General features: G+C 47.6%; 1 protein-coding gene across 2 annotated transcripts in view; it reads right to left on the minus strand.

Moving 5' to 3' along the window:
* The window catches only part of GCGR (glucagon receptor), a 42,687-nt gene extending 34,673 nt beyond the window's left edge, over positions 1 to 8,014 (minus strand). Inside the window, exon 1 of one of the 2 annotated variants that reach the window (XM_077328081.1) lies at positions 7,899 to 8,014. The gene's annotated coding sequence lies outside the window, so the exon portion shown is untranslated. Of the gene's footprint in view, positions 1 to 7,464; positions 7,486 to 7,898 lie in introns of those variants that run through there. The other variant, XM_077328082.1, reaches the window with a different exon arrangement.
* Positions 8,015 to 8,227: the final 213 nt, after the last annotated feature.

Here is an 8,227-nt window from a genome sequence, read left to right on the forward strand (position 1 = left end):
GAAGGACAAATGTGCCTCATCCACAACACCACTGCTAGGAATGGAGAAGAGAGCTTTCTCTCCTCAAGACCCCCCCCTCCCAATAAACAAGCATCAGAATTGCCTTGATTCACTCACTCAAACATGCACGCACACACACACACACCCATGCACACACATGCCCGCACTGACCTTGATTACTCAAGAGAAAGGTTGGGGGAGGAAGGGGGCTGCTCTCTTGTTAAAACACAAAAGGATTAGCTCCCAGTGCGTTAATGGCGCACACTCCATGGCTCACTTGGCATAAGCCTTACAGCAACAATCCAACGCAGCGGGGGCTTCGGTGCTTGGCTGGGGAGGGGATGTCTGAGGCAAGAATACTGGCATGTGATGCCAGTATGAGGTTTCCTCAGCCAATAACATTGCATTTTTGAATTGGGATCTAATGGCTTCAGCCACTCTTAGAAGAAGCTCATTATCACTTGCATGTATTTTTGCTGGTCTCCTACAACAGACTGCTATTCCAGTTCTTTCCCACCTGTCCCCTCCTACTGTTTCTTAATTCTGATCTTCATTACCCATCAATGTCCTACTGACAGTCTGCTGCATAAAAAGAACAGACTAAATCATAGTTATGATAGAAAGTATCTGATTAGCTGGAACACCTCTGATGTCACAAGCAGTGGTTTAATCTGATTTGTGCAGCTTCTCTGTTGCATTTGGTGCTGAAATGGCCATTGATGCCGATTTCTCAGCATTATCCTGATGGGAAGATGCAGGTGTAATCTTAAAACAAAAACAGTGAGCCAAAGAAAACCATTTCATAAGAATTTTCACTAAAACGAGAGGCAGTCAATAAAATCAAACTAGCTAGAAGAACAGTTGGTTTTTATATCCTGCTTTTCACTATCTGAAGGAGCCTCAAAATGGCTTACAATCACCTTCCCTTCAGCTCCCCATAACAGATACCTTGTGAGGTAGGTGAGGCTGTGAGAGTTCTGACAAGACTGCTCTGTAAGAACAACACTAACAGGACTGTGACTAGCCCAAGGTCACCCAGCTGACTAAATGTGGAGGAGCAGGGAGCCAGATTAGAGGCTGTTGCCCTTAACCACTACACCAAGCTATTTGGGTTTGGCTCAGCTTTTTGTCATTTTGAGAACTCATCCCCATGGAGGATCCAGAATATCTTCTAGAATGGAAGGGCCCAATTGTTTAGAGCAGTGGTCCCCAACCTTTTTATCACTGGGGACCGGTCAACGCTTGACAATTTTACTGAGGCCCGGTAGGGGGAGGGGGAGTCTTAAGGGACGGCTGTTCAGACCTTAATGGCGCTTTTAGCAAATATAGCCTGGAGCCACGGCCCAGTACTGACTGATCCATGGTCCAGTACTGGTCCATGGATGGGGGGTTGGGGATCACTGGTTTAGAGCAGGCTGAATATCCCAAGTTCAGCCCTTGGAATCTTTAGTTTAAATAGTCAAATAGTAGGTGACATGAAAGTCCTTTACTTAAGATCCTGGAGAGCTGCTGACTGTCTGAGTAGACAATGCTGACTTTGACAGGAACCTTTATATGTTCCTATAGTCTGCTGAAGAAGAAAGTGAGGAGAAGGAGACTCAGAATTACTAATCAGATATCACATCATTTTGTAATAAGATGAGAAGGAAACTCTTAGGGAAAAGAGAATCATGGCAGGCTGGCATTATTACTCCTGGAGACAAAAAAAATACAAAGGTCAAAGGACAGCCTAGTTACACACCAAATGTCCATGTCTGTCTGATGTTGGATTGGATATTGGTTGAAGGCCCCTTAAGAGACTAGAATTGGGAACCACTACAAAGTTTTACTTAGGGGCACAGCGTAAGTCAAGGCAGTAAAGACTGCAGTACGCCTCACTCTGTGTGCTTGTTTGTAGTAAAGATGCTTCAGCAATGCCAGACCTTGCCTGGAACAAACTACATGCACTAGCAATTACATTTGATGGAATTACACTGAAAAACGACACTGGACAATGTCAGATTAAGCCAGGGATGAGAACGGAAGTGAGTAACAAGACCAAAATATTTCCTCATGTACTGAGTTCTAGGGAGGAGGGCAGCTGACTCTCTCAGGGTTCCAAGCAGAAGGTAAAAGCAAGAGGCAACCCTGGCAGGGGACTGAGGTTTTTCATATTTGTATGAGAAAGGAAATACAAATAATGAGGGAACAATGATGATAGAAGCGGTAAAAGAGGAAGCAACAAGTCAGGAAAGGCTGGCTAAGTGGTAGAGCATCAGCTCAGTATACGTAAGGTCCCAGGTTCAATCCCCAGCATCTCCAGCTGACAAGTGGAAGGTCTTGGATAGCTGCTACTGGTCACAGTAGGCAATACTAACCTTGACAAACCAGTGGCCTGACTCAGTAAAGGAAAGCTATGACCATTGTTCAAGCAGGTAGGCAGCTTGTTGTTTATGGGAACTTAGTTGAGAGAGCCTAGGAAAAGTGACGACTGGCCACTGGAAAATATAGCTTTTCCAAATATAGCTTTTCCCAGTTATCTCATAAGGTAATCCAGTCCCAGGTTGTCTTAAACACACCAAGACCAACCTGCTCTTCTCCCATCCTGTAGAAAAGTGATTAAACCACACAAAATAAAAACCCAATATATGGTAACTACAGCAATTTCCTTTCTGCCAAGCCAGACTCAAGAGCCTCCACAGCCACTGCAGTTGGCACTGAGTTATGGTGTACAAGACCTACTCATTACAAGTAGGTCCTTTGAGCTCTTCGGATTCCATCAGCTCAGGCCAAGAAGTGCTCCAAATAGCTGGCTATGCCTTCTTCATCAGCTGTGTAAGAGTGGACCGCACAGGAAGAGCCACCAACACAACTGGCTGAGGGCATTTTGGGAGGATGCTCAGCAAAGGACAGCTCACTTGGAACGAATGAATGGAAAAAGACGTCAGAAGAGGTGAGGAAAATTTTGTGGCTCTCATAGTCACAACTGCCTGGGCTCATGGGTTACATTTTTGTCGCCTGTGTATAACTCAACCCTAATTTTGTCTTTGCTTTACTCAGTCTCTGCGCAGAGGAAAGTCTTGGTGCCCCATGCATCTCTGTGTGCTCATGCATAGGGTGCTCAGTGGGACTACTGCTGAACACTTTTCAAAGTGAATCCATAAATTCTTCAAGATATTGAAAAGCAACCAGAGCTGGGGGGGGGGGAGAATAACAGCTGCCCTCTCCTCTTGGCGTGATACCTTTCCCATCCCATCCCTGCTGCTTCAGGGTAGATGGGTCATTTGCAGGAAATCCACCAAATGACAGCAGTTGTTAATGTAATGCACCGGCCACTGCTTGACCCAGGAGAGCTCATGGCGAGTAAGGCCTATTCAAACAGAATTCTTTGCAATCACTCTATTGACACAGCTCAGTTTGGAGCTGAGGCACAAAGGGCACTGTGCGGAGAGCCTGAGGCTGAACCCAAAGAACTCTGCATGGGGCTTCCAATCACTGAGAGAATCCGCAAGGGGTACTAAGAAGCTATGTGGAAATAATTCAGCACTCACCAGCATCCCTCTGATGGAGTCAAAGGCAAGGAGACCTCACTTTCTGTATTGCTCAGCCTTCAGGCACAAAATTCCCCCAAGGAGAGAAGACTTATAAGGCCATCCTAAGAAGAGCTACACCCCTCTGAGCCCATTTACTCAAACACTATAAGAACTGTCTCAACATCCATAGACTATCTCTATTGCACATTCATATACCAGAAGATTCCCCCCCCCCCCGTTCTGAGGCTTAAGCCTGCGACGCATACAGTAGATGCTCATCCATGTGCATTGGTATTTTCTGTTAAACATTAGGACTCTTTAACTCTTTGATGCCTTGTAGGAGCTTTTCTAGTATTCTTCCCTCCCCCCTTGAAATGTTATTGTAAATATATAAAGATAAATCTACTTACCTACTTTTTACATTGTTCTGGGCCTAGGGGTACATTCCACCCTATACAGCTAGATTTGTGTTCGTTGGAAAATCAGGTTTAGTGATTAATTGGAGCTGGAGTTTGTTTTTGTCAGAGTACAGATTCTGTTTCCAGCAGCCACCTGTCCAGCAGCCCATTTGCGTAACTTTGGTCATGTTCATAAAATTGGACTGAAGGAATCCACCCCATGTTTTTCATCAAGCAGAGAAACAATGGTGCAATGGTTCCCCTGTGCTCGCCAGCACCAGTTTTCCAATGCAAACGGAGGTTTTACCACTCTGTTGTTGTCCGGCTATCAAGCATTTGTGATGCTGCAATAAAATATTAAAGGGGGGGGAATCTAAACGGAGACACAATTATGCTATCCGTTCAGCTTGATATATTCAGTCTTCTTGTATACAAAGATGCAGCTCTAGGGGTATCGCCACCCATATACTACATTTGTTGGCGACAGTCCTTCTCTGCCCTTTCTTCTTTTTTAAAAGTATTTTTATTTATCCAGAACAAAATTATATACAGATTACAGAATAGCAAATGAAAGGGTATTAAATACGTATAAAGAGTTTCTCTTCACCTTCTGATTATCTGAAGCGGTGCATCTGAGAATGTACAGCGACTTATGCTCATGACTGAGCTAGCACGTCCCTGTCCACCAAAGATTAGGGGTTAAGGCTTCCTGGACAGAAGCCATGGCTTCTGGGTAGGCTTGAACTTTGGCTATCATTTTACAAATTAAGCACTGGACAGCAGCCAACCCCAAAGCTGAAAGGCGCTATCTAGTTCAGTCCCTGGACATCTTCTCAGAGCCTATTTTACCAGACAGGGCATGAGAAGTCAGGATTGTCCTGTCCTCAGTGCTCCAACAGGAAATGAGAAGGAAGATGAATGGGTGTGCTTGTGATGTGTAGACTCTTCCCGAATGCATCCAGAATCATAACATGGATAGATTTGTGGTGTTCACAATCAAGGAGTGGAGATGCCCCAGGTATGATTGGGGAGTACATGATACCACAACCAAGCAAATAGTCTGAATGGCAGTCCTCTGGGGAACTCCATGAATGCTACTTTAAATCCCATGATGGAAGAAAAGTGAGATATGGCTAAATAATAATTAACAGCTCTCTGGGCCCAAGCAACAGAATGTAGCTGTTTCCAGTCTGGGATGCCATAATACATCCCCGTTCATGAGAATCTCATAAAGAAACTGGTCTAAACTCAGTAGGTGAGCACCTATTGCCCTCTCTTATAAATAACCTTTATCCCCTTCTTAACAATTGCTGTCTGCCAGTGCAATCCTAAACAGAATTATACCCTCTAAGGGTATAGTAGGGCATATCTCTGTTTAGGATCACAGCGTGCCCCCTGTTCTTCTTCATTCAAATACTTGAAATTCCTCAATAATCGATACACAGATCTGATATTAAAAAGAGATGTACTATAATGATAAAAATGCTGTATGTCTACATGATTGATCTTTGTTTCAGACTTGCAGCTTTCTCATTATAGAACTTAGAATTGTGAATATATGAAAGTATAGGTATTTATATGATGCTTCCCCCCACTGGTGACCCAAAGCAGCTTGCAAAAAAAGGAGGTTACTATACATAAACAAAGAAGAAAAATGCAGAAATGTAGAAATCAAAATCCTACTGCAAGAGAAGGACTTCTACCTCCATCTTCAGTATTTCTGCCATTTGGAGGTACAGAGACTTGAGGGGGCTGGATCGGGGAGCTGGCTGATACGGGGGGGGCGGGGATGAGGTCGTTCATGTAGGTCATTTTGAAGAGGCTGAGTCAATTCTCCATTCTGTACTAGAGAGCCACGATGTTAATTAAAGAGGGACGTCCCCTGAAATGCAGCTTTTCTAAGAATTTGCTGTACAGAACAGATATGTCGTCACTCTCAAACAAGAGAAACCAAGTCTATCAAAAAGAAATAAAAGAAAGAAAGAGGGAAGCTGTTACCTAAACTCTCCAACTGTTGCCCGAGTATAAGGATCAGAGGTCAGAGCTAACTTTGGAAGCCAACGGGAAAAGATTTAAACTCTGCAAATACAGAGCAAGAGGCTGGCGTGGTCGTTACAATCGCTTTTGGTTTCCATAATCTCCTGCCTTGCGGCTGAGGCAAGAGGAGAGAGAAATGTATGTGGGGCCAGATCCTCCTCATGGGCTGCAGATCAGTTTTCACCCACAGCATCTCCAACCCCAAAAGGGAAACTCAAAGGGGTTTGTGGGCTTTCCATCCAGTGTTGGGCAACCGTCCTGCAGCAGTGAGTGCCAGGAGTTGCTGTTGATGCAGATAGCTGGGGAGGTTTGCATGAGATTATATCGTGTGTATAGGAGCAATATTGACAGAAAACCCAGGATGGTATTAGTGATAAATCAACCCATTCCAACACACTGACCTCCACAATGAGGGGCATTTCCTAACACCCCCAGTCCAAATGTCAACAACAAACTGAGGGGAAGGTCCTTTTTGCCTTCTGTAACTTACTGTTGCAGGATTATCCCATGTATTTGAAGCATTTATTAAAGATTTTGAGTAAGCTGTTTTCTACTTGCATACCTAGTTAATGCCAGAACACTGGTTTCTTTTTAGGGAGTGGGTTTACACCCCTTTAATGGAAATGGCAATTGCTATGACTGAGTTAAGTCTCCATTGAATTTTGTGGACTTTGTTATTTGGCAATGTATTGAATTAATCACTGATTTTTCAGATGGATGGACATATTCTTCCTAGGCACTGCAATCTTTGATTTTACAAAAATAATAATTCTGCCTTTGAGATTCTGACACATTTAAAAAAACTGAATTGTGTATCATAACTACTGATTGTTCTTATTCGCCCTGGTTGTCATGGGTGTTTTATTGCTGGGCCATTGCTAATGTGCGGCAACCCCCTTTTTGTTTATGTTTGCTTAAGCAATACACATCCTCTCCCCTATTACCCCCCTACCCCTGCACACATAGCATATTAGTATCAATTGATTCTGTCAAGCATTAGGCGACTGGTTGCATGGCCAGGTCCCCCTGAGAGGCTCTGAATGGAAGACAGATCATAGTGATGTGACTTTAGGGGAGTAGGTGACAGGGCAGTGTCAGCAAAGGCACAAGAGACAAAAGTGGAAAGAAATGAGGATGGCGTAAACAAGGTGCAGAATGGGCAGAAAGGGCAATGTAGCTCAATACAAACACAAGCCCCCCCCCCAACACACACACCCTGGCTTGCTTTTCTTAATAGCTGATTGAATAAGGGGATTCTCACCACAGGAGGGGCGGTGTGAACATGTGGAGATGGAAGATCCAGTGCAACTCTTTCTGGATGGGGGTCCAGGGACCAAGGCCCGTTGCTCGGGGGGCTAGAGGGTTGGCCGAGGATATGGGAGGCTAACCCCCCCCCCCCCAGTTCCTCATGAAGTTTTCCAGGTGACATTGCCTCAGCCTCCCTCTCGCAGCCTCCCCTCCCTCACGGGGTAGTTGTGAAGGGGAACTGGGCGAGAACCAAGCGGCCTTCCCCCTACCTGTCCGTGCGGCCAAAGGCAGGCTGCCTGGGTCGCCTCCTCGCGCTCTAGCCCTGCGGAAAGGCAAGGCGGCCGGCGAAGAAGTTTCCGCTTGTGCTCCTGGGGCTGGCCGGGCCGTTCCGACGGATGCCCGGCGGCGGGGGCGGCTCCCGGGGCACTTCGCGGCTTCGTCTGCGGACCCCTTGAAGACCCCGGGGCAGAACAGGGCAGCGAGCCCCGCGGGTGACCCCGAGCGAGGCCGCCGCCGCCGCCGCCTCCTTGGCCAGGCGAGGGACCAGGCGAGGGAGGCGACGGGCGCCCGGGTCCCTTCGGTCCGTCGGATGCCTCAGAGGCGCGCTGGGACCAGCTTCTCCCACGCCCCCCCCCCGGCCGCCCCCGCGGCAAAGGCGCCTTCCTCCCCCCGCGAGCCCCGCCGGAGAAGCCCCGGGCGCTACCTGGCCAGCCGCAGTCCTCCTCGGCGCCGCGCGGGCGCATGGCAGGAGCTCCTCGGCCGCGCTCCTCGCCGCCGCTCCGCTCCAAACTTTTGCCCAGCCGCGACTGGCTGCAGCCGCTGAGCGGCTCGGGGGGAGGGGCCGCGGGTGGGCGGGCGGGCGGAGGGAGGGAGGGAGGGAGCCAGCCCCTCCCAGCTCCGCAGGTGCAGCCCCCCCCTCCCCGAGGCAGCGGAGGCCCCCCGACGGTTTGTACCCTGGCATTCACCCCCCCCCCGGACAACCTCTGGCGCATCAAGGTGGGGAGGGCATTCGGAATCCAAACCTTCCTCTCA

The sequence above is a fragment of the Paroedura picta genome, chromosome 3, assembly GCF_049243985.1.
Source record: "Paroedura picta isolate Pp20150507F chromosome 3, Ppicta_v3.0, whole genome shotgun sequence".
Lineage (NCBI taxonomy): Eukaryota > Metazoa > Chordata > Lepidosauria > Squamata > Gekkonidae > Paroedura > Paroedura picta.